The following is a 26,691-nucleotide window of genomic DNA, read 5'->3' on the forward strand; positions in this document are numbered from 1 at the left end:
CTTTAGAAGTCCGCCACATAAGCCTAACCAAATGCTGGTACTTTCTTAAACCACAGTAGCAGTGGAAGTATTGGAAATGGCTAGATTCTTTTTAAAAAACACCTTATTGAGGTATTGAGGTATGATCAGCATACAAATAGCTGTACAATTTACACAACTTGATGAGTTTGGAGATAAGTGTACACTGCTGAAACTATCATCACAGTCTATACCATAAACATATCCATCACCTCCAAAAGTTTTTTCACCCTCTTAATATAATGTTATTGTGATAAGATCACATAAGATCTATTCTCTTAGCAGAATTTTAAGTATACAATATATTTTTAACTATAGGCACTATCTTGTATGGTAGACTCCTAGGATTTATTCACCTTGTATAATTGGAAGAGGCTTAATTCTAAATGTATTTAGAAGTCTGAGCTAAAAATAGTTATGAATTGAATACATGATAGAAGGAAGAAATAAGTCTCAGGGGCTTTGGGAGGAGAAATTTAGAAGGATGTAACTGCCTTTGGGGAAAATGCAGGACAAACAATTTTGGCAACAGTGGAGGTAAGAAAAGGGAATCAGCAAAAGACACTGAGATGAAACACTAACCAAGAGAGAATGAGACTCTCAATACCAAATGTGGAAAATATTTCAAGCAGAAAAGTACCAAGTGTACCAACTGATGCTGTTACATCAAGAAAAGTGAAGAATGAGGTGTGACCGTTTGGTTTAGCATAAAAGTCTCTGGTCACCTTAAATGAATTAGTGTTGATAAAAGTCTCATCAGAGTGGGGGACAATGCAATAATTGCTTTTCTTTTCTTGAGTACCTTTTCACAGACACTTCAGTGTGAAAAATTTGTCACATCAAGGCCACTGAGAGAGGTCTTTGCTGTTACAGGCTCATGCTGATTCTTTTTCTTGAACCACGTGGATTCCATTAGAGTACAAAAAGCTCTCCCGGAGTCTTAGTGACTGGCAAGCATGATTACTTTTTTTTTCTGTTCTTCTGGTGAACTAGGCTTAGCTAGCACTTTGACATAATAGGAATATAATGGATTTCTTTGAATTAAACTTAATAAAGTAGTTTTGCGTGAGTACTCATTACATCTGCTGGCACTCAGTAACCTGTCCATCATTGTTTAGGCCATGCACACACAGGTTGGAAGTTGGAAATGTGATAATAAATTTTATATCAACTGACCTAGTATTCAATATACATGAGACATCATCATCATCTCCTTTAGGAACTTGTTCTGTAATCTAACAAAATTAGTTTACATGACAAAGTCTCATAGAGCCATTTTAAGGGTGAATTATGTTATCTTAATTATGTTATTTTACTGTTGGCTTCTCTACACCTCTACTTGAAAGTCAGAAAGTCAGATGGCCTTTGCAAACTTAGCAGAACCTAAAGTAACTCCCGGTTTTCTCTGTTAAACCTGCTTCTCATGGAGTTTCGCCGTTTTCTGCTAGTGACAATTCCACTCTTATAGGTACTAACACCAAAATATTTACAGTCACTTTGAAATCCTTTCTTTCTCTTACAGCCTATTTCCAATTCATCCACAAATTCTGTTTTCCTGACCTTCAAATTATATCCAAATCCATTGACTTCCAACCCACTTCCACTGCTAATGTCCTGGCCTAAGCCACTATTAATTTTCATCTAGACGACTGCAGTAGTTTCTTCCTTCATTTTGCCTTTCTATACTTATTCCCTACCTACATGCTATAGTCCAGAGAGCAGCCAAAGGAGTCTTTTGAATGTATATAATGATGTCCCTCCTCTAATCTGAGTCCTAAAATAGTTCTCAAGTTATTTCAATGTCCTACAAAAACTTACATTATTGGTCCTCCCAACCTCATTTGTATAACTTAACTTCTACTACTTTCGCTCTCATTCACTGGGTTCTGTCCAGCAGCCCCCCTTGTTCTTTCTTGGGTTTATGCATAATTGCACCGTCTTAAGACTTTTCATCGACTGTACCATCCATCTGGTAAACATTTCTCCCCAATATCTTCAAAATTCCCTACCTTCAAGTCCTTATGCATTATTACCTTCCCTAGCATGCCTATCCTAAGCACCCATTTAAACTATATGTGCAGATATAAAATTCACCACAGAGAGTCCTAATGCCTCCTAGTCTAGTCTGTTTTTTTTTTTTTGCTATTGTACGTGATACTTGTATAGTAATGTTCTCTATAACTTACATATTTATTTGTATTTTCTGTATAAAAATAATTTCCATATCCCCTTGCTAGAATATAAGCTCTATGAAAGGAAAACATTATTAAGTGAAGATTCAAAAGTACCTGCATCTGTATGGCCCATAGTAGGAGCTTAGTAAATATTTGTTAAATATCGTGATGAACAAATTAACCATTTAATCTCAAATCAATCATATATATATATATAGCTACATATATATATATATACAGCTATTGCCATCTTACAGATAAAAAAATCTAGTGATAAAGAGCTTTAAAATGCCTGAATTAATATAGCTAGCAAGTGATTGGATTTTAATGTAAAAAGAATTTTAGTGCTAGTTGGTATTGGTACCAAAACAGAGATATAGATCAACGGAACAGAACAGAGCCCTCAGAAATAACGCCACATATCTACAACTATCTGATCTTTGACAAACCTGAGAAAAACAAGAAATGGAGAAAGAATTCCCTATTGAATAAATGGTGCTGGGAAAACTGGCTAGCCATATATAGAAAGCTGAAACTGGATCCCTTCCTTACACCTTACACAAAAATTAATTCAAGATGGATTAAAGACTTAAACGTTAGACCTAAAACCATAAAAACCCCAGAAGAAAACTTAGGCATTACCATTCAGGACATAGGCATGGGCAAGGACTTCATGTCTAAAACACCAAAAACAATGGCAACAAACAGCAAAATTAACAAATGGGATCTAATTAAACTAAAGAGCTTCTGCACAGCAAAAGAAACTACCATCAGAGTGAACAGGCAACCTACAAAATGGGAGAAAATTTTCACAACTTACTCATCTGACAAAGGGCTAATTTCCAGAATCTACAATGAACTCAAACAAATTTACAAGAAAAAAACAAACAACCCCATCAAAAAGTGGCGAAGGACATGAACAGACACTTCTCAAAAGAAGACATATATGCAGCCAAAAAACACATGAAAAAATGCTCACCATCACTGGCCATCAGATAAATGCAAATCAAAACCACAATGAGATACCATCTCACACCAGTTAGAATGGCAATCATTAAAAAGTCAGGAAACAACAGGTGCTGGAGAGGATGTGGAGAAATAGGAACACTTTTACACTGTTGGTGGGACTGTAAACTAGTTCAACCATTGTGGAAGTCAGTGTGGCAATTCCTCAGGGATCTAGAACTAGAAATACCATTTGAACCAGCCATCCCATTACTGGGTATATACCCAAAGGACTATAAATCATGCTGCTATAAAGACACACACACACGTATGTTTACTGCAGCGCTATTCACAATAGCAAAGACTTGGAACCAATCCAAATGTCCAACAAGGATAGACTGGATTAAGAAAATGTGGCACATATACACCATGGAATACTATGCAGCCATAAAAAAGGATGAGTTCATGTCCTTTGTAGGGACATGGATGAAATTGGAAATCATCATTCTCAGTAAACTATCACAAGGACAAAAAATCAAACACCGCATGTTCTCACTCATAGGTGGGAATTGAACAATGAGAACACATGGACACAGGAAGGGGAACATCACACTCTGGGGACTGTTGTGGGGTGGGGGGGAGCGGGGAGGGATAGCGTTAGGAGATATTCCTAATGCTAAATGATGAGTTAATGGGTGCAGCACACCAGCATGACACATGTATACATATGTAACTAACCTGCACATTGTGCACATGTACCCTAAAACTTAAAGTATAATAATAATAATAATAATAAAATTAAAGCCATTTTGACTTTAAAAAAAAAAGAATTTTAGTGCTAGTTTGAGAATCAACAGTTGACTAAGCATTCAAGTTAGTACTCTTAAGAACTATACTTTCTCCCTCCAATTGTATGTTAATATTGTGGAATAGCATTTATTTTGAGATTAACAAATATAACTTTATATGTGCAGACATAAAGGGACAGCCCTGTCATGTATTAAGTTTAAGAAAAAATCAAAACCAAATTGAAGAACAAGTTCTATAGTATATCATATTTTAAAATGTATGTGTATGTATATATGTTTATACTCATATACGTTGTCCACTCCTGTATTAATATACATGTATAAAACATTATCATGAAAAGTAGGATATAATACTGAAAAAGGAAAGTTTTAGGGTAATCTGTTATTCTTGAATGTTTTGCAACCAGCATTTGTTACATTCTAATTTAAATAATTTAAAAATTGACAGATAACAACTATAACAGCAGAATCCCCATAAATACTAAACATGTCTATATAAAAATCAATTTTTCTTGTCCCCACTAAGTTTCATGATATCTTTGTTCACTCCAAAACAGACACCTATCCTCGAGGATGGTAATTGGATAAGTTCATCTGGTCCTCTAGGGAAGTGAAAGACTGCAGGAATCTTTATTACTCCTTATAAATATCATTACATTTTAATTTCAAAATGCTTTTTTCAACAAAATCCCAAAAGGCCTATGAAAGATGCTGATAGTGTTTCTTTCTTTAAAATGTGATTTAGTTTTCAAACTTAATCCCCTTGTTCCTCCAACGATGGCCCTCTGAACATGACTAGTAATGTGGCATGATTTCAACAGCAAGAGCAGGGGTTTCCAATAGCAGGAGAAAGCTAGGGCAGAGCATATTTGAATTCTTTATGGGACATCATTCTTTGATGAACACTTGAGGGTACACATTTCTTATTAAGAATAAATGTTCTAATATGTTAACTGAGTAAGGAAAATTAACATTGTCCCAATTTATTCATCCTCAAATTTAGGATTAAATGTGCTTTATATAAATTTATAAGTTATTATTCTTACACATCTGAGTAGAGCTAGCTTTCTGTATACACAGTAACTGATTTGTTTCCTTCAGATCATTTGCAAAATTCAAATATATCTTTTTGAATCTTTAGAAGTGGCAAACAAAGAAAAACTCAACTCTTCTGGGTTTTTTTTTTTTTGCTTAAATATTTTCCTGGTGATAATTCTTCTGCACCTATTTATATTTAACATATACTGTATACATACCCGTATCATTCTCTCTCTATATAAATTTAATCACTTTATATGTACATAGCAATTTAATTGTATCACTTTTTTTCACAGTATGTCTTTTTTTTTTTTTTTTTGAGACGGAGTCTCACTTTGTCATTTAGGCTGGAGTGCAGTGACACGCGATCTCCGCTTACTGCAACCTCTGCCTCCCGGGTTCAAGTGATTCTCCTGCCTCAGCCTCCTGAGTAGCTGGGTCTACAGGCATACGTCACCATGCCCAGCTAATTTTTGTCTTTTTAATAGAGATGGGGTTTCACCTTGTTGACCAGGATGGCCTCGATCTCTTAACCTGGTGACCTGCCTGCCCTGGCCTCCCAAAGTGCTGGGATTACAGGTGCAGTATGTCTTTTTAAAAATCATAAGCAGCAAAGTGAAAGCAGTGAGCTAACTGAAGAGGAGCAAATGTGTTATCCATAGTGCTTTCTGATATAGACAGAGGTATGGAAGAGTGAGCTTATGCTATAAGCATCCTTCCTAGACAATGGAAAAGAGGAGGAGATAAATACACTCTGATTCAATCAAACGAAACAACATAAAAGTTGAACTGACACAGGAGTTTTCAGAGCCATCCTATAATACCTGTTGTGGTAATACCCTAAAAACTTTAAATTCCATTTTTAAATTTATATTTTCTCGTTATCACTGCTCAAAACCAGGTAATTATTTTTTCATTTAGTGTCATCAACTCTTGCCTGAATTGGCCATCTAAGGGCCTTTCAGGGCCAAGGTCATTACAATATTTCTAAACAAGAAGTAATTTCCCATGAGGTCTCCAAGGTGTTACATTTCAAACCAATACATATATTATGGTATTTGGAGCTCTCTGATTTTCATTTATGCATATCCCAGTCAGCATATGATCACAGCTGGAAAAATAAGCTTGAGTAATGGAATAAAGGAGATGCTAAAGCAGTAGTTCTTAGAATGGAGGCCATTAATCTAATTGCCACGGATGAATGATTATAAGGTCCTGTAGCCCTGTTACTTGGAGCTACCTTTTAAACCACAAATATGAATATAACATTTTAAAAATATGACCAGGCTGAAGAGTGTTAAATTTACAGTTTCCGGAAGGAATATTCTGGGACTTCCAGCATCTCAAAGTGATCCCTCAAACCTTTAGCTTGTTAAGTTCAACATGCAGGATGTGGTAGATGGAGATGTTTACTCCAGTTCCTCACCTATAGAAAGAATATTATCACAGTCATCATCCTCTGTATCATCATCCTCATCATCATTGTCATCATCATCATCATCATCATCATCATTATTTTCATTATCGTTCCTGTCTAATACTGTGTGATTTATTGAGACATTTGATGTGAAGGCTTTAGCATATACCCTGGCAGGTAGCAATCATATACAAATATTCTAAGTAAATTCTAAATATACTTAGTAAAGTAAAAATATATATTTTTGAGATCTTGGCTCTTCCAGTTGTTACTTAAAACAAAATAGTAAGAAAGTTGTATAATCTTGGTAAGTCTCAGATTTACCCTTGTAAAATAGGGATTATAGTGCCTGTTTCTAGGTCTGCAACAGTATAGGCATCAAATTTAAATAGCTTGTATAACACTTAATAAATAACTTGACATATAGTGCAAGCTAAAATATTGAATTCAACTTTAGCAATCCGAGAATATTCTCATAAAGCAGGTGGTCAAGGCTATGTACATTGAGCTTTTAAGAAGCAATCATTCTCTGTGACTAAAAGTTGGTGGATATATGTTTTTGTTCTCCCTGTTCTCCCCTTTGTCTACGTCTGACAGAATCCTGCCCTATGAAACCATTATAGACAAGTAAGTTTGTCAAATTTGTATGAGAAACATCCCCTTAAACAATACATCTTAGGTGAATGTTTTAAAATCCAGTGAAGGAAGAGTCTGAGGTAATTTATATTTGTTACATTTCTATATATCTTTAGATCTTTAGTACACAACTCCCATCTTTTTTGGGTCATCCACATTTTACATTTGTGTTAAAAGAAATAATTCTCATTGAAAAGAAATAAAGTGGAAAAAGTAAGAACTTTGGAGCCAGGATGACTCTGTTTCTAATACCTGCATTGATTGCTACTTATAGGTGTGAGGCTTGGGCAAGTTATTTGACTTCTTAGTTTCCTCATCTATCAGAGATAGATAATGGTGCCAGTACTGTAAGGTTCTTACAAGGATTAAATATCATGTATGTGAAATGCCTAATAGATACTCATTAAACTGAAGCTTTCATAACTCTCTACTAGAATTTTATGCCAAATGTACCCCAGTCTCCATTTGTTACTCATTTTTTTCCATCGATAAAATTCTTTAGGAAAAAATTTCTTAAGACAATTCCTTCACAGACGTTTTCAAGAAGAATTTTCATGTGATTTTCACCTTCACTAAGTTCCCTTTTTCATTCTCCCTCTAGAATGGAAGATTATGATAAATGAATGACTGGGTCTATGGCCTTGACATTAGACACTACACTTGAAGGGGGTATTTCAAAGTTTCTGCCTTCTAAACTAAATGGAGACAATATAAGCTACTTTCCTTCTACAACCATAATATCTAGGCCTCGGTATTTAGGAGTTTCTGAATTTCAGAAACAATGGTGATATTTTTACTTCTCAGAAAGATCTGAGCTCCTCCTCTCCAGGCCTTCCCTTGCTCTGGTCTACCTTGTCTTTAGGCTATTCTTTCTCTGTACCACCCCACCCCTATCCAGAAAAGACCTTCCCTTCCTTCAGATCTAGGTTCATCTCAGAAAAAATGCTTCTTCCTTGTCTTGATTTAGAAAATTTACCTTCATATTATCTGAAGTCTCTCCTGCAGGATAATCATCACGGAGGTAATTATTTTGTTGACTTTCTCTCTGGTGAAATGTCCATTAGAGCTGGGATGAGTATTTATGTTGTTCAGTGTATCATGCCAGCATAGGCACAGTACCAGATACACCTCAATCATTTAATGAATATTTTCTGAATAAACAAAGACAGCAATGGAGAAAAGATGAGCTAGAAATGCCAGTGATGTACCTATTTCTTAGGTGTTATGTAATTCTTTTTGTTACTTTGTTTTCCTTTAATTGTGATATAGTTGCACTGGTAATTATTTTCTTGTTCTCATAAAACAAAACAAAATAATTAAAAAGCCATTCAAAATACATCCTAGTAAAATTACAACTGAAATGTAATTGAGTAAAAATAAAATTTACTTATGTAAGTCGTAGAGTTTTAGTTTTCATTCTCAAGGTCAATTTCTTAATCTCTCTGGAAATTTATTAATTTCATTAAAAGATACAAAGAAAATGACACCTGCAAAGACCAATTTAACTACTTTTAACTCTTGTTGTCTTTTTAGTTCAGCCATATGCTGTGTGATTTGGGACATGTTATTTAATCTCTCTGTGTTATGGAAATATGTATAATCTATCCAAATGAATAGAAAGAAAACTGTGTGATTTGGGGCATGTTATTTAATCTCTCTGTGATGAAATCCTTGCCCAAAAGTTAGAGAAAAATTAGAACTAAGCTCACAGAGATTTTAAGAAGCTAAAATGAGTCAATATATGTAAATCACTTAGAATATTATTATTGTTAGTTTTTTGAAAAAACTTAAACAGTATTTGGTGCTATGCCTTCTTCAATTTTTAGAGATGCCACTTGAATCATCAAAGGACAACTATCTTGTCATTTTACCTCTCTATTTAGTAGAAACATCTATTAAATGAGTTAGCATTCACTTTTTAATAACTAATTTGCTCAAGGTGGTTTCAACACTGCTTGTATCTAATTTTTTTAACCATAGGTAAACTTAAAACTCAACAGAAGTTTTGCTCTGTATTGTAGATAAAATTGAAATGATAATAAATATCAAATACTCTTATTGAGTTGATTGGTTAGTTCAATAAATATTACCTCCTTCTTTACAGTGGGAATAAATTAGGCACGTAATGAGCTTTCATGAACAGTTCAGTTTTCCAAACAGCAACCCTATAGATGGAAAACTTGTTGGTATCCAAAAATCACACTGGAGTGTGGAACATTTGGAAACAACAGCTGTACCACTCGGCAGGATATACCCAAAATGTTCATTCAGGGGAGTCTAATGAAGGTTTATAACACAAGATCTATTCTTAGATATGAAGGTTGGACTTAAGGACCTAAATAGAAGCAGTGTGATGTTGGCAATTGCTGGATAACTTCACCCCTTTTACTACTTGTTCACCTAAAGGAGCAATGCAGCATAGAAACATGAAATCTGGCAGCTGGAGTGAGCAGCAGAGGTAGAAGTTTCCTCTACATGGAGGAAAGCAATCCCTGTCCAAACTGCACCCTGGCAAAAAAGAGAGGAAAGAAAAAATTCTCGCTTTCTTTGCAGCTCATCAATTTTCTACTGCTGCCTCCAAGTTCAAACTGGGGATGGAGGAGTTAGGAGGTGGGGGGTAACGAAACCCATAATTCAATCTCCCGTGGCCCAGAGCAAGGTAGTGAAGAAAGCGTAAGTGAAGCTTCTGAGGGAAAAATGGAGATTAGTTAGCCCAGTGGCCTTAGGGAAAATTTGGTAATTTTAAGGTACCATCATCTTAGTCTAAATGAGTTTGGTTATTTTGTTTTGCTTACAGTTAGATTTGTATAATCAGTCAAAATGAATAGAAAGAAAATGTATACATCTGTCATCTATCTAAGTTCATTAATTTGTATGACACACCGTTTTCGAGTAAAAATAACACAGGAATAATGTTATCTCCTGGTAAGCTGAAACTACTTGCTAATGAAACTCAATTTTTTTCTGGTCAGGTTAAGATTTTAGATATACTTGCCATATTACCCAAGGAGAACACTATTTTAGAATATTGTTTTTCCCTTGTGCTGATACATGTTTACTTCTCTGTGCTTTTCGTATTAATACAGTAGTATTTGTTACAAACATTTATATTGTGATTGTGTACAATATTACCCTTAATTTTTCAGGATACCTTTTGTATTTTATATGCATACCTATTCATAGTTGATTGGTGCTCAGGACTATCAATGTTTAACTCCAGAACGTTCTAAGACATAGATAGTAAGTACCTACGTATTTTCATGGTGATCTTGCCTAATTCTAATGTACTGTAAGATAATCAAGTTCATATAATTTGTCTTTGGGATTTCGTAACAAAGCCATTTCAGATAATAAAAGATAGAATTCAAATAAATTGAATATTGGCTTGCAAAATAAACTCAAGATTTGTTACACATCACATATATTATAGACATAATAAAATATTGACAAATAATATCCATATTTTACAGATATATTATATATATATATATATATTCATCCTCGATTTTTTTCTTAAAGTAGAGATCACAGCCTAAACTTTCATGGTTGTAGAGAATGGTAAAAACGTAGCACTTTATGTGTGCAGTTCTCAAACATTTTTGTTTCCTTTATATTTTTAAAAATTATTGAATGCTCTCAAAATGTTTTTGCTTATGTAGGCTAAACATATTATTTTTGTGTTAGAAGTTAAAATGGAAAAACATTTAAATATTTATTTTTAAATGATAATAAATGTGCATACTAGTGTTTTAAAAATATTTCATGTTAAAATAATATTTCACAAAACAGAAACAATAAATTGAGGATAACAGTGGTATTGTTTTACATTTTTGCAAATATCTTTATTATCTAATTTGATATTAACACACATGAATTTTGACATGCAGTTCTCCATTCTGTTGCAATATACTGTTTTGGTTGAAGTGTATAAAGAAAATCTGGCCTCACTCAGATAATGCAATGGAAAAATGCAGAACCTTTTGGACCTACATAAAGGCTTTTAAGGACCTTCAAAGTGTCCTGGGACCACACTCTGAGCTTTAGGCCATTCCTGTCAATAGAAGTAGTCAATAGAGAACAATGATACTGGTAATGGGCTGATTCCCTACTCCCATCCTGCTGGTTCAGAAAGAACAAAAATGTTATAAAACATTTATGATTATTATATCATTTAATAATCACACAGCTCTACAAGGTGGGTACAGTGATGCCCAATTGATAGGTGATGAACTGGAGGCATACAGAGTAACATGTCTGAAACCACAATTACTAAGAAAATAATCAGGGATTTGAGTCATGTCTATTTGATTCCAAAGCCCAACCTCTTTTCACTATATCATTTTAAGGGAATTTTTTTATATTATCAGCTTTTTCGGTTAGGACTACCTGAGAAGGGACAGTGTCACCTGTCAGTTGTGTTTTAACTTTAATATATGACTTTCCTTATATAATAACAAGAGTTGCATTGCCTATATGCATTTTGTTTCATCATCATTATTGTTCATTGTAATTTTTTAATATTACTTCAAAAGAATACTTAAAACTACACTACCTGAGTCATAACAGGTTTGTCTTTGGTGAGCACAAAGCTATTTTTATCCTTAGTTTTTTTTTTAAAGAAATTCTTACATATAATAGTACCCCTAATCTGCAGTTTTGCTTTCCATGGTTTCAGTTACCTGAGGTCAACTGTGGTTAAAAATATTAAATGGAAATTACAGAAATAAACAATTCATAAGCTTTAAATTGTGTGCCATTCTGAGTAGCTGATAAAAATTTCTGTTATTGCACTCTGTCCGGCTCAGAGCATGAATCACTTCTTTTTCCAATATATCCATACTATATGCACTATCAACCCATTAATTACTTAGTAGCACTCTCAGTTATTAGATTAAAAAAAAATGTATATAGGGTTTGGTACTATTTGTGGTTTCTGGCACCCACTGATAAGGGAGGACTATTAGTATATGCACTTCATTTCATTCGATACGTTATACGTATACAGAAATTAAAAATAAGCTTTTCTCCTTCTGTATTGACAGGCAATATCGTCAGTATCTCTCTCAACTCACAGCCCTGACCTCCTACCTGATTACCTATTGCAAAATCCTGAATTTTCTTAATAGTATAGCTTGAAATATACTGATATAGGTGTGTACTTTTCTTAACTTAAAAAAGTGGGTATCTCCTCTTTCCATGGGCATGAAAATAATCATAGTTTTGAGAATAAAGAGAATGGGTCAAAGTCCTTAGTTTCATTTTAGTGACACTCTTCCCCAAAATATCTTCCTTTGTGACTTTTCTCATAAATGTTCGGTGATATAACTACCTATGCATTCCTGACAATTGACTATTTCCCCACTAAAATACAAATGCCCATGAGGTTATGAAGGGGTTAATTATTATTGATCATAATTCACTATCATGAATGCAATTATTAGATTTAAAAAAATAGCTATGTAGATCAGGAGTTAGAAAAAAATAGCAGCCAATATGTATTTCTGCTAAGGAGTACAGAATAAAATGTAGACATTTGGGTTTCTCTGGATAAAATGTCATATGCCTAGAAAGAAGCACAACAAAAGTACTAGCTTTGAATGGGCAGTGGGAACCCATGAAAGAAAGAAAGGTATATTTAATAATATGATCTTGTCTTGACTCTTATTATGGCTTTACTTTCTGTTTCTATTAGAAATGTGTTTAAAACATAATGAAAGCAGTCAGGCGTAATTTAAGTACAGTTTAAACCCCACGTGCGGTTTTATATTTTACCTGTGGGAAGTTCAGGGGTAGAGAGTCAAAGGCTATGACAGCAGCTGAAAGATACCATCAACAATTTTGACTTTTTTCTCTTGCTTTTCCCTCATCCTTGATGTGTTTTTATATCTTTAAAATCAAAAGATAACTGCTTAGTCTCCATATTTCACATTCTCATTCTAGGCAAGAAAAAAGTCATAAATTCCATATCCTTTTCTGTAAGAAATTTACCTTTTATTTGGGAAGGAATCCCTTCCTACAAAACATCCATACATATCTCACTGACAAGAGACACAATAAGCTCATACCACACTGAAATGTAGCTAGGAAAAATGAATATTCATTTTTTAGTTCTTCTGAAAGAGGAAGGCAAGGGAGAAGGTGGTGAATCATCATTTTTATTCATTCATTTTCACATGTTTATTAAGTGTGTATGGTGTTTCTGGAAGATTTCTAGGCATAGATAGTACAGTATATTGTAGGGGTGGGTTGCCCCTACACACCTGTGGGTCTTTCTCGTAAGGTGGAACGAGAGACTTAGGAAAGAAAAAGACACAGAGACAAAGTATAGAGAAAGAAATAAGGGGACCCGGGGAACCAGCGTTCAGCATATGGAGGATCCCCCCAGCCTCTGAGTTCCCTTAGTATTTATTGATCATTCGTGGGTGCTTCTCGAAAAGGGGGTTGTGTCAGGGTCCCAAGACAATAGTGGGGAGAGGGTCAGCAGACAAACACGTGAACAAAGGTCTTTGCATCATAGACAATGTAAAGGATTAAGTGCTGTGCTTTTAGATATGCATACACATAAACATCTCAATGCTTTACAAAGCAGTATTGCTGCCCGCAGGTCCCACCTCCAGCCCTAAGGCAGTTTTTCCCTATCTCAGTAGATGGAGCATACAATCGGGTTTTATACCGAGACATTCCATTGCCCAGGGACAGGCAGGAGACAGATGCCTTCCTCTTGTCTCAACTGCAAGAGGCATGCCTTCCTCTTATACTAATCCTCCTCAGCACAGACCCTTTACGGGTGTCGGGCTGGGGGATGGTCAGGTCTTTCCCTTCCCACGAGGCCATATTTCAGACTATCACATGGGGAGAAACCTTGGACAATACCTGGCTTTCCTAGGCAGAGGTCCCTGCGGCCTTCCGCAGTTTTTGTGTCCCTGGTTACTTGAGATTAGGGAGTGGTGATGACTCTTAAGGAGCGTGCTGCCTTCAAGCATCTGTTTAACAAAGCACATCTTGCACCGCCCTTAATCCATTTAACTCTGAGTTGACACAGCACATGTTTCAGAGAGCACGGGGTTGGGGGTAAGGTTATAGATTAACAGAATCTCAAGGCAGAAGAATTTTTCTTAGTACAGAACAAAATGGAGTCTCCTATGTCTACTTCTTTCTACACAGACACAGTAACAATCTGATCTCTCTTGCTTTTCCCCACAGTATATTACACCAGAAAATACAAAAATTCTCATTTTAGAACTTACATTTTAGTATCAGAATGCTGCTGGCCTAGTAAAATGTGTTAGAGAGAAGTCCCTCATCTTTTTTGGTGGGGGGAATAATTTCAGTAGGATTGGTACCAGCTCTTCTTTGTATGTCTGCTAGAATACAACTGTGAATCTGTCTCTTCCAGGGCTTTTTAGTTGGGAGGCTTTTTATTATTGATTCAGTTTTGAAATTCATTATTTGTCTGGCCAGGATTTCAATTTCTTCCTGTTTCAATCTTGGGAGCTTGTGTATTTCCAGGAATTTATTCATTTCTTTTATCTTTTCTAGTTTGTGTTCATAGAGGTAATTTTAATAGTCTCTGAGGATTTTTTGTATTTCTTTGTGGTTAGTAGTAATGTCATCTTTGCCATTTCTGATTGTGTTTATCTTGATCTTCTCCTTTTTCTCTTTATTCCTTTAGCTAAAGGTCTATCGATCTTGTTTATTCTCTCAAAGAACCAACTTATGTTTTCATTCATCTTTTGGATGGCTTTTTGCATCTCAATTTCATTCAACTCTGATTTCAGTTACTTCTTTTCTTCTGCTAGCTTTCTGGTTGTTTTGCTCTTGTTTTTCAAGTTCCTCTTATTGTGATGTTAGGTTTTAATTTGAAATCTTTCAAACTTTTGATATAGGCATATACTACTGTAAACCTTTCTCTTAACACCTGTGTCCCAGAGATTCTGGCATGTTGTGTCTTTATTATCATTAGTTTCAAATAACTTTCTTGATTTCTGCCTTAATGTCTTTATTTACCCAGAAGCCATTTAGGAGCAGGTTGTTTAATTTCCATGTAATTGTATGGTTTTGAGCAATTTTCTTAGCATTGATTTATATGATTTTTGTGCTCGTGTCCAAGAATGTAGTTGGTATGATTTCATTTTTTGTATTTTTTCTGATAATTGTCTTATGGCCAAGTGTGTGGCTGATCTTAGAATATGTGCTGTTTGCAGATAATAAGAATGTATATTCTATTGTTGGGTACAGTGTTCTGCAGATGTCTCTTAGGTCCATTTGGACAAGAGTTGAGTTTATGTACCAAAAAACTGTTAAGTTATGTGCCTCAATGATCTACTACTCTCCGTGGAATGTTGAAGTCTCCTGCTATTATTGTTGGTAATTTAAGTCTCTTCATAGGTCTCTGAGAACTTTTCTTTTTTTAATACCAAAACCTGGCAAAGACAGAAAAGAGAAAACTTTCAGCCAATACTCCTGATGTACATAGACACAAAAATCCTCAACAAAAATACTAGCAAGCCGAACCCAATAGCATACCAGAAAACTAATCTATAATCCCAAAGTCTATGGGATACAGGGAAAGCCATAGAAAGAGGAAAATTTATAGCTGTAAGTGCCTACCTAAAAAAAGCTGCAAATAAATAACCTAATGATGCGTCTTAAATAATTAGATAAGCAAGAGCAAATTAAACCCAAAATTAGTAGGCAAAAGGAAATAATAATAATAATCATGCAGAAATAAAGGAATTTGAAATAAAGAACACGATACAAGATCTATGAAACAGAACGTTGATATTTTTTAAAGTTTAACAACATTGACAAACCTTTAGCAAGATTAACTAAGAAAAAAAGAGAAAAGACCCAAATAAAATCAGAGATTAAAAATAAAGCATCACAACTGATGGTTCAGCAATTTAAAGGAAAATTACTGGCCGCTATGAGCAACTACACACCAATAAATTGGAAAATCTAGAAGAAACGAAAAAAATTGTTAGACACATACAACCTACCAAGATTGAACCATGGAAAAAATCCAAAACCTAAATACACCAATAACAAGTAACAAGATTGAAGTAATAATAAAGAGTCACCTTGTAAAGAAAAGTCTAGCACCAAATGGCTTCACTGCTGAATTCTACCAAACATCTAAAGAATTAATAGCATTTCTACTCAAACTATTTTGAAAAATAAACAGGGAATACTTCCAAACTCATTCTATGAGGCCAGTATTACCCTGACATCAAAATCAAAAACACATACAATAAGAAAACTATAGTCAAATTTATCTGATGAATATTGATGTGAAAAGCCTCAGTAAACCATTAAAAAACTGAATTCAACAATACATTAAAAAGATCATTGGTCATAACTATCTGGTATTTATCCCAGAAATGCAAGGATGGTTCAACATCTACAAATCAGTACATGTGAGGAGACATTACCTGACCTCAAATTATACTACATGGCTATAATAATCAAAATGGCATGTACTGGCATAGAAATAGACACATAGGTCAATGGAACATAATAGAAAACCCAGAAACAAAGCCAAACACGTACACTGAACTCATTTTTGACAAAGGTACCAAGAACACAGTAAATGGTGCTGGGAAAACTCAATATTCTAGTAAAGAAGAACAAAATTTGATCTTTATCCCTTATTTTATACAAAAATCAAAGCAAAATGTATTAAAGACTTAAATATAAGACATCAAACTATGAAACTACTACAAGAAAATAGGAAACCTCTCCAGGATATAGCTCTGAGCAAAAATTTTTGGGGGCAATACACCAGAAGCACAGACAGCCAAAGCATAAATGGACAAATTTGAATACATCAAATTAAAACGCTTTCACACAGCAAAGGAAACAATCAACAAAGTGAAGAGACAAACTACAGAATGCAAGAAAATATTTGCAAATGACTCATCTGACAAGAGATTAGTAAAAAGAATATATAAGAAATACCAATATCTCTGTAGGGCAAAAATCTAATAATCTGATCAGAAAACAGGGAAAAGGGTGAATAGACATTTCTCAAAAGAAGGCATACAAATGGCAAACAGGCATGTGAAAAAGTGGTCAACATCATTGATCATCAGAGAAATGCAAATCAAAACTACAATAAGTTATCATTTCAACTCAGTTAACATGGCTTTTATCCAAGTGAAGCAATAACAAATGCTAGCAAGAATGTGGAGCAAAGGATACCCTTGTGTACTGTTGGTGGGAATGTAAATTAGTAGAACCACTATAGAAAGCAGTTTGTATGTTCCTCAAAAAACTAAAAAGAGAGCTGTAATATGATCCAGGAATCCCACTACTGAGTACATATTCAAAAGAAAGAAAATTAATATATCAAAGCACTGTTTACAATAGCCAAGACTTGTAAGCAACCTAAGTGTCCATCAACAGACAAATGGATACAGAAAATGTGACACTTAAACACAATGGAGCTATTCAGCCATAAAAAAATAAAATGAGTTTCTGTAATTTGCAACAACATAGATGAAATGGGAGGTCATTATATTAAATGAAATGAGCCAGACACAGAAAAGCAAACATCACATATTCTCATTTGTTTGTGAGATCCAATAATCAAAATAATTGAACTCATGGAAATAGAGAATATAAGGATGATTACTGGAGCCTGGGAGGGGTAGTAGGTGGGTGGGGAGTAGGTAGGGATGGTTAATGGGTGCAAAAAAGTAGAATGAATAAGACATATTATTTGATAGCACAACAGGGAGGCAATAGTCAATAATAATTTAACTGTACATTTTGATATAATTAAAGTAGTATAATTGGATTGTTTGTAACAGGAAAGATAAATGCTTGTGGGAATGGATACCCAATTTTCCATGCTGTGGTTATTACATTTTGCATACCTGTACCAAAATATCATGTACCCTATAAATACATGCACTTATATGTACCCACCAAATTTTTTTTGAAAAAGCTAATACACCATGATAAAATACACTTTATTCTTGAGATGCAAGGTTGGTTCAGAATATGCAAATCAATAAATCACATAAGCAGAAGTAAAAGGAAAAAACACATGATTATCTCAATAGACACAGAAAAGACTTCTGCTGAAATTCAACATCCCTTCATGTTAAAAACCCTCAACAAACTAGGAACGAAATTAACATACTTCAAAATAATTAAAGCCTTCTATGATAAGCCAACATCATACTTAACAGGCAAAAGCTGAAAGCATTTCTCTTGAGAACTGAAACAAACAGGGATGCTTACTCCCACTACCCCTATTCAACATAGAATTGGAAATCTATATTAGTCCATTCTCAAACTACTATAAAGAAATATCCGAGACTGAGTAATTTGTAAAGAAAAGAGGTTTAGTTAGCTCATGGTTCAGCAGGCTATACAGGAAGCAAGGCAGCATCAGCTTCTAGGGAGGCCTCAGGGAAATTACAATCATGGTGGAAGGAAAACGGAAATGAGGCACTTCACATGGCTTGAACAATAGGAAGAGAGAGGATGGAGGTACAATATACTTTTAAACAAACAGATGTCACAATAACTCACTCAGTCACTATAACAAGAACAAAACCAACGGGACGGTGCTAAACCACTCATGAAGATCAATGCCTGCGATTCAATCACCTCACACAAGGCCCCATCTCCAACAGTGGGGATTACAATTTAACATGAGATTTGAGCAGGGACACAGATCCAAACTATTATTCCACCCTGTGGCCCCTCTCAAATCTCCTCTCCTTCTCACACTGCAAAAGACAATCATGCCTTCTCAACAGTCCCCCAAAATCTTTTTTTTTTTAATTCGAGATGGAGTTTTACTCTTGTTGCCCAGGCTGGAATGCAATGGCATGATCTCAGCTCACCACAATCTCCACCTCCCAGGTTCAAGTGATTCTCCTTCCTCAGCCTCCTGAGTAGCTAGGATTATAGGTATGCACCACCATGCCTGGCTAATTTTGTGTGTGTGTATATATATATATATATATATATATATATTTTTTTTTTTTTTTTAAGTAGAGATGGGATTTCTCCATGTTGGTCAGGCTGGTCTTGAACTCCTGACCTCAGGTGATCTGACCAACTCAGCCTCCCAAAGTGCTGGGATAACAGGCATGAGCCACCACACCCAGCAAAATTTTAACTCATTTCAGCATTAACTCAAAAGTCCAAAGTTCAAAGTCTCATCTAAGACACGATACTTCCTTCCAACGATGAGCCTATAAAATAAAAAACAAATTAGTTACTTTTAAGACAGAATGAAGGTACAAGCATTGGGTAAACATTCTTATTTCAAAAGGGATAAATTGGCCAAACCAAAAAGGCTACAGGCCTTGTACAAGTCTAAAACCCATCAGGGCAGTCATTAAATATTAAAGTTCCAAAATAGTCTCCTTTGACTGCTTGTGCCACATCCAGGACACCCTGATGGAAGGTGTGGGCTCCCAAGGACTTGGACAGCTTCACCCTTGTGGCTTTGCATGGTTTGGCTCCCACAGCTTCTCTTAGGGTCGAATGTTGAGTGCCTGTGGCTTTTCTAGGCAAAGTGTGTAAGTTGCTGGTGGATTTACCATTCTGGGGGCTGAAGGACAGTGGCCCTCTTCTCACAATTCCAGTAGGCAGTGTCCCAGTGGGGACTCTGTGTGGGAGGTCCAACTCCACATTTTCCCTCCACACTCTTCTACTAGAGGTTCTCCATGAGGGCTCTGCCCCTACAGCAAGCTTCTTTCTGGACATCCAGGCTTTTCAGTACATCCTCTGAAATTTAGGTGGAGGCTTCCAAGCCTCTACTCTTGTACTCTGTGTACCCACAGGCTGAACACCACAAGGAAGCCATCAAGGTTTATGGCTTGCACCCTCTGGAGCAGCAGCCTGAGCTGTACCTGGGCTCCTTTGAGCCAGAGCTGAAGCTAGAGTGGCTGGTTTGCAGGGAGCAGTGTCTTGAGGCTGCTCAGGGCATCAGCGCTCTAGGCCTGGTCCAGGATACTGTTCTTCTCTCCTAGGCCTCCAGACCTGTGATGGGAGGTGCTACCATGAAGGTCTCTGAAATGCCTTTGAGATCTTTTCCCTATTGTCTTAGCTATTAGTACTTGCCTTCCATGTAGTTATGCAAATTTCTGCAGCCCATTCGAATTCCTCCCATGAAAATGGGATTTTCTTTTCTACCATATGGCCATCCTGCAAATTTTCCAAACTCTTAAGCTCTGCTTCTCTTTCTTTTAAATATAAGTTCCAGTTTTAGGTAATTTCTTTGATCATGCAAATGAGTGTAGGTTGTTAGAAGCTGCAAGGTCAGTCTTGAACACTGCTGTTTAGAATTTTCTTCTACTAGATATCCTAAATAATCTCTCAAGTTCAAAGCTCCACAGATCCCTAGAGCACGGGCACAATGCAGCCAAGCTCTTTGCTAGAGCATAACATAAGTGACCTTCACTCCAATTTTTAACAAGTTTCTCATTTCCATCTGGGACCTCCTAAGCCTGGATTTCACCCTCCATATCACTATCAGCATTTTGGTCACAATCATCCAACAAGTCTCTAGGAAGTTCCAAATGTTCATCAAATTGTTCTAATCTCTGCCTATTAACCAGTTCCAAAGCTGCTTCCACGGTTTCAGGTATCTTTAAAGCAATGCCCCACTCCTCAGTACCAATTTTCTATATTACGTTGTTCTCACACTGCTATAAAGAAATACCTGAAACTGGGTAGTTTGTAAAGGAGAGGTTTAAGTGGCTCACGGTTCTGCAGGATGTATAGGAAGCATGGTGGCATCAGATTTGGGGGAGGCCTCAGGGAACTACGATCATGATGGAAAGCAAAGGAGATCAAGACACTTCACATGGCCAGAGAGGAAGGGAGAGAGAGAGCGGGGAGGTGCTATGCACTTTTAAACAACCAGATCTCACAATAACTCACTCACTCTTTATCACAAGAACAGCACCAAGGGGATGGGGCTAAACAGTTCAGGAAGGAGCCACTCCCACCAGGCCCCACCTCCAACGTTGCAGATTCCAATTTGACATGAGATTTGGACAGGGACACAGATTCAAATCGTATAAAAGTCCTAGCCAAAGTCATCAGGCAAGAGAAAGAAATAAAAACCGTGCAAATAGAAAGGGCAGAAATCAAACTATCTCTCTTCACGGGCAATATGATTTTCTTTTTTTTAAACGGAGTTTCACTCTGTCACCCTGGCTGGAGTGTAGTGGTGTGATTCAGCTCACTGCAGCCTCCGCCCCCCAGGTTCGAGTGATTCTCCTGCCTCAGACTCCTGAGTAGCTGGGATTATAGGCACCCACCACCGTGCCCGACTAATTTTTGTATTTTTAGTAGAGACAGGGTTTCACCATTTTGGCCAGGCTGGTCTCAAACTCCTGACCTCAGGGATCCACCCACCTCGGCTATCCAAAGAGCTGTGATTACAGGCATGAGTCACAGGCATGAGTCACCACATCCGTTGGCAATATGATTTTATACCTAGAACACCACAAGTCTCTGCACCAAAGGCTGCTAGAAACGATAAACAATTTCAGCATTTCAGGGAACAAAATAAATGTGCAAAAATCAGTAGCATTTCAATTCAACAATAACATCCAAGCTGAGAACTAAATCAAGCACACAATCCTATTCACAATAGTTATAAAACACATACCTGGGAATATAGTTACTCAGGGAAGTTAAAAATTTCTACAATCAGAATTAAACAACACTGCTGAAAGAAATCAGAGACAACACAAATAAAATTTAAAAAGCATTCCAGGCACAATGACTCATGCCTATAATCCCAGAACTTTGGGAGGCTGAGGCGGGAGGACCTCTTGAGGTCAGGGATTCAACACCAACCAGGCCAACATGGTGAAACCCCATCTCTATGAAAAATGCAAAAATCAGCTGGGTGTGGTGGCACCCATAATCACAGCTACTTGGGAGGCTGAGGCAAGAGAATCACTTGAACCTGGAAGGCGGAGGTTGCAGTGAGCCAAGATGGCACCACTACAGTCCAGCCTGGGTGACCGAACAAGACTGTGTAAAAAAAAAAAAAAAAAGCATTCCATGCTCATGGATAGGAAGAATCAATATTGTTAAAATGGCCAAAGCAATTTAAAGATTAAATGCTATTCCTATCAAACAGCCAATGTCATTTTTCACAGAATTAGAAAAAAAAAACTATGCTAAAATTTGTATTGAAACAAAAAAAGCCAGAATAGCTAAACAATCCTAGGTAAAAGAACAGAACAAAGCCAGAGGCATCACACTACCTGACTTCAAACTATACTACACAACTACATTAACCAAAACAGCATGATTCTGCTACAAAAACAAACACACAGACCAATAGAATAAAATAGAAAACCCAGAAATAAGGCCACACACTTACAACTATCTGATCTTCAATAAACCTAACAAAAACCAGCAATGGGGAAAAGACTCCCTATTCAATAAATGGTGCTGGGAAAACTGGCTACCCATATGGGGAAGATTGAAACTGGATCCCTTCCTATCATCATATATAAAAATCAACTCAAGATAATTAAAGACTTAAATGTAAGACCTAAAACTATAAAAACTCTAGAAGAAAACCAGGAAATACTCTTCTGGATATAAGCCTTGGAAAAGATTTTATGACAGTCTCCAAAAGCAATTTCAACAAAAATAAAAATGGACAAGTGGGAACTAATTAAACTAAAAAGCTTCTGCAAAACCAAAGAAACTGTCAACAGAGTAAACAGACAACCTACAGAATGGGAGGAAATATTTGCAAAGTATGCATCCAACAAAGATCTAATGACACGAATTTGTATGTAACTTAAATAAATCAACAAACAAGAAACAAACAATTCCTTTAAAAAATGGGAAAAGGGCATAAGTAGATATTTTTCAAAAGAAGACATACACATGGCCAACAAGTGAATGAAAACATACTCAATATTACTAATCATTAGAAAAATGCAGTCAAACCCTCAATAAGATACCCTATCATACCAGTCAAAATGGCTATTATTAAAAAGTCAAAAAATAGGGCCGGGTACGGTGGCTCATGCCTGTAATCCCAGAACTTTGAGAAGTCGAGGCGGGGGTATCACTAGGTCAGGAGATCAAGACCATCCTGGCTAACACGGTGAAACCCCATCTCCACCGGAAAAAAAAAAATAGCCGGGCGTGGTGGTGGGCCCCTGTAGTCACGGCTACTCGGGAGGCTGAGGCGGGAAAGTGACGTGAACCCGGGAGGTGGAGCTCGCAATGAGCCAAGATCACGCCACTGCACTCCAGCCTGGGCGACGCAGCAAGACTCAGTCTCAAAAAAAAAACAAAAAAAAACAACAAAAAAAAACAACCTATTGGTTACGCTGTGGCAAAAAGGGAATGCTTATACACTGTTGGTGGGAATGTAAATTAGTTTAGTTGCTGTGGAAAGCAGTTGAGACCTCTCTCAAGGAAATTAAAACAGAATGACTATTTGACCCAGCAATGTCAATACACTAAGGAATGTATATCATTTTACCAAAAAGACACATACAGTTGTATGTTCATCACAGCACTATTCACAATAGCAAAGACATGGAGTCAACCTAACTGCCCATCAACGGTGTACTAAATGAAGAAAATGTGGTGTCTGTACACCATGGAATATTATGCAGCCATAAAAAGAAACAAAATCCTGTCCTTTGCAGCAAACATAAATGCACCTGGAGACCACTATCCTAAGCAAACTAGTATAGGAGCAGAAATCCAAGTGCTGCATGTTCTCACTTATGAGGGAGCTAAACATTGATTACGCATGGACACAAAGATGGGAACATTAGACATGGGGGCCCATTTGGGGATGTGGGAGGAGGATGGGGGTACAAAGAAACCCTACCTATTGAGTACTGTGCTCACTACCTGGGTGATGAAATCATTTCTACACCAATCCCCCATGACACACAATTTACTCATGTAACAAACCTGCACATGTTCCCCTGAACCTAAAATAAAAGCTCTAAAGGGGAAAAAAATCATTTAAACTTTGTGAGACAGGCTTTTAAACAAGTCAAACAGTTAAAATGGTGGTTAACAATAATTGCTATGGAGGATAAATTGAGCTTTAAAGTGGAATCTAGATAGCCAAGAGGTAGGATGTCATTTCAAAGACGGTGAGGATGATTGACCTTCATAAAATAGCATCTGGATAGAAACTTGGAAAAGTTCAAAAACAAAGGCATTTGGATTTCTGAGGTAAGAGTGTCTCAGTTAGAAGAAATGGTAAATCAGAATTCTCAGGCAGGATGTCCCTGGTTTATTTAATGATGGAGATGAGCAGAGAGGAGTGAGATTGCAGAAAGGTGGTGGGAGATGTAGAATAGGGATTCGTAGGTTATTGTTAGAAGTTTAGCCTTTTCTGTGAAATGGCAAATCATTGGAGTGTGTTGTGGGGCTTTGGGGAGCTTGAAAAGAGTTATCTTTCACACTGTGCTATACAACGTTAAGACTATATTTGAAATAAGTTACTTATCATGTAATGCTTTCATTGTCTCATTAGGTATACACAGTAAAATGATAAAATACATAGATGAGGGAGATGTCTTTGTTCTCCTTTTTGCAGAGAGGAAATAAAGCTCAGGAAACATATGACACTTATCAAAAATTAGATAGTGACAGAGCTGGGACCCAGAGCCAACTGTGGTCCATCCTAATCTAGAGAGATTTCCACTATACCTCACAACCATAAAGATAGATTCTTTATGGCAGGGTTTTCTTCTTTTTAGGACAGAAAAAAATATATATATATATATGTATATACACGCATTTTCTTTATTTATCCATTCATGGACACAGATTGTTTTCATATCTTGTTGCTTATGAATCATGCTGCAATGAACATGGGAGTGCAGATGCGTCTTTGAGATAGAGATCTCTGGCCAGGGCTACTGTCTGTGTAGAGTTTGCAAGATCTCACCATGTCCTTGGATATTATGGCTTCCTTCCACCTCCAAAACATATGCATGTTAGGTTGAATGATGTGCCTAAATTGTCCAAATAAGAGTGGGCGTGTATGTATGAATGTGTCCTGTGATAAAATAGTATTCTGTCCATGGTTGGCTCTACTTTGCACCCTGAGCTGCTGGGATAGTATCTGGCCACCTGCAACCTTGAACAGCAGTGAATGTCTTGAAAAATGAATCAATCAATGAATACAAATTATTGTAAAATAAAAAGTGGTGAAGCATATGATAGTCATACAAATGTATAGTAATAAATGAAGTGGTACAATTGCCCATCTCGCCCACCATCTTTGTTATTGTTTTTTAACTGTGTGGTGGTTACAGGTGCTCCTTAAACTTACACTTTACAAACATTTATTTCTTAATTCAACCTACCACCACTATGACTACCATCTCTCACTGATTCACCAAAATTGGAGACATAATTGTTTTTATTAATCTATCTTAAATATATGTATACCTTACAGTTATTTCAATGTTTAGTATCAGAAGTGTTTAGGGTCTTTATTTAGAACTTCGACAATGTATTTATGAATAGAGATATGCTGTAGGAAGTAACTCTTGGGTAGATCAATTAACCTATAGTAAAATCGGTTTTGTTACACTTCAATTAAAGTCACAATTTTCAGGAACCTATTAATGGTATTACGTGAGGACTTGTAATATTTTGCTGAGGATTTTTTCATGTATATATAGGTCTGTAATTTTCGTTCGTTCGTGGTGTTCTTGTCTGGCTTTTGTATCAGGGTTATGCCAGCCATTTAAAATGAGTTTGGAAGCATTTCCCACTCTTTATTTTTCAGAAAAGTTCTAAAAGGATGGATATTAATTATTTAAATGTTTGGTAAAATTCACCAGCAAAATTATCAAATCTAGATTCTCTTTGTTGGAAGATTTTTTCCATTACTGATTCAACCTCCATACCCATTATTGGTCTGTTTAGAGTTTTAATTACTTCTTGATTTAATCTCAGTAGGATGTTTGCTTCTAGGAATTTATCTGTTTCTCCTAGACTTTCCAGTTTGTTGATTTATAATAGGTCATAGTTTTCTCTCCTGATCCTTCGCATTTTTATGGTGTCAGTTCTAATGTATTCTCTTCCATATTTAATTTTATTTATTGAGTCTTTACTCTTTTCATACTTAGTCTAGCTAAAAGTTTTTAAATTTTGTTTATCTTTACAAAAATCCTACTCTTAGTTTCTTTGCTTTTGCTATTGATATTTTAAAGTCAATATTTTGCTTATTTCTGCTTTAAACTTTGTTATATTCTTCCTTCTGCTAACTTTGAATTAAGTTTTTTCCTCTTCTTCTAGTTCCTTGATGTGTAAAATTAGGTTGTTCATTTTAGATCTTTATTTTTTCTTATTGTAGCTGCTTATCACTATAAACTTCCCTCATAGAACTGCTTTTGCTGCATCCCATAATCTTTGGTATGTTTTGTTTTAAATTTTGTTTGTTTCAAGGTATTTTCTAGTTTTGTTTTGAGTTATTTTATAACTTTTTATCTTTTTAATTTTGGGGGGTCAATGGGTATATATAATTATGGGGTACACTAAATGTTTTAATACAGGTATTCAATATGAAATAAATACATTATGGAGAATGGGACATTTATCACTGCAAGCATGTATCCTTTGTGTTACAAACAATCCAATTACACTTTTTTAGTTATCTTTA

Source organism: Gorilla gorilla, chromosome 3, assembly GCF_029281585.2.
Source record: "Gorilla gorilla gorilla isolate KB3781 chromosome 3, NHGRI_mGorGor1-v2.1_pri, whole genome shotgun sequence".
Classification (NCBI taxonomy): domain Eukaryota; kingdom Metazoa; phylum Chordata; class Mammalia; order Primates; family Hominidae; genus Gorilla; species Gorilla gorilla.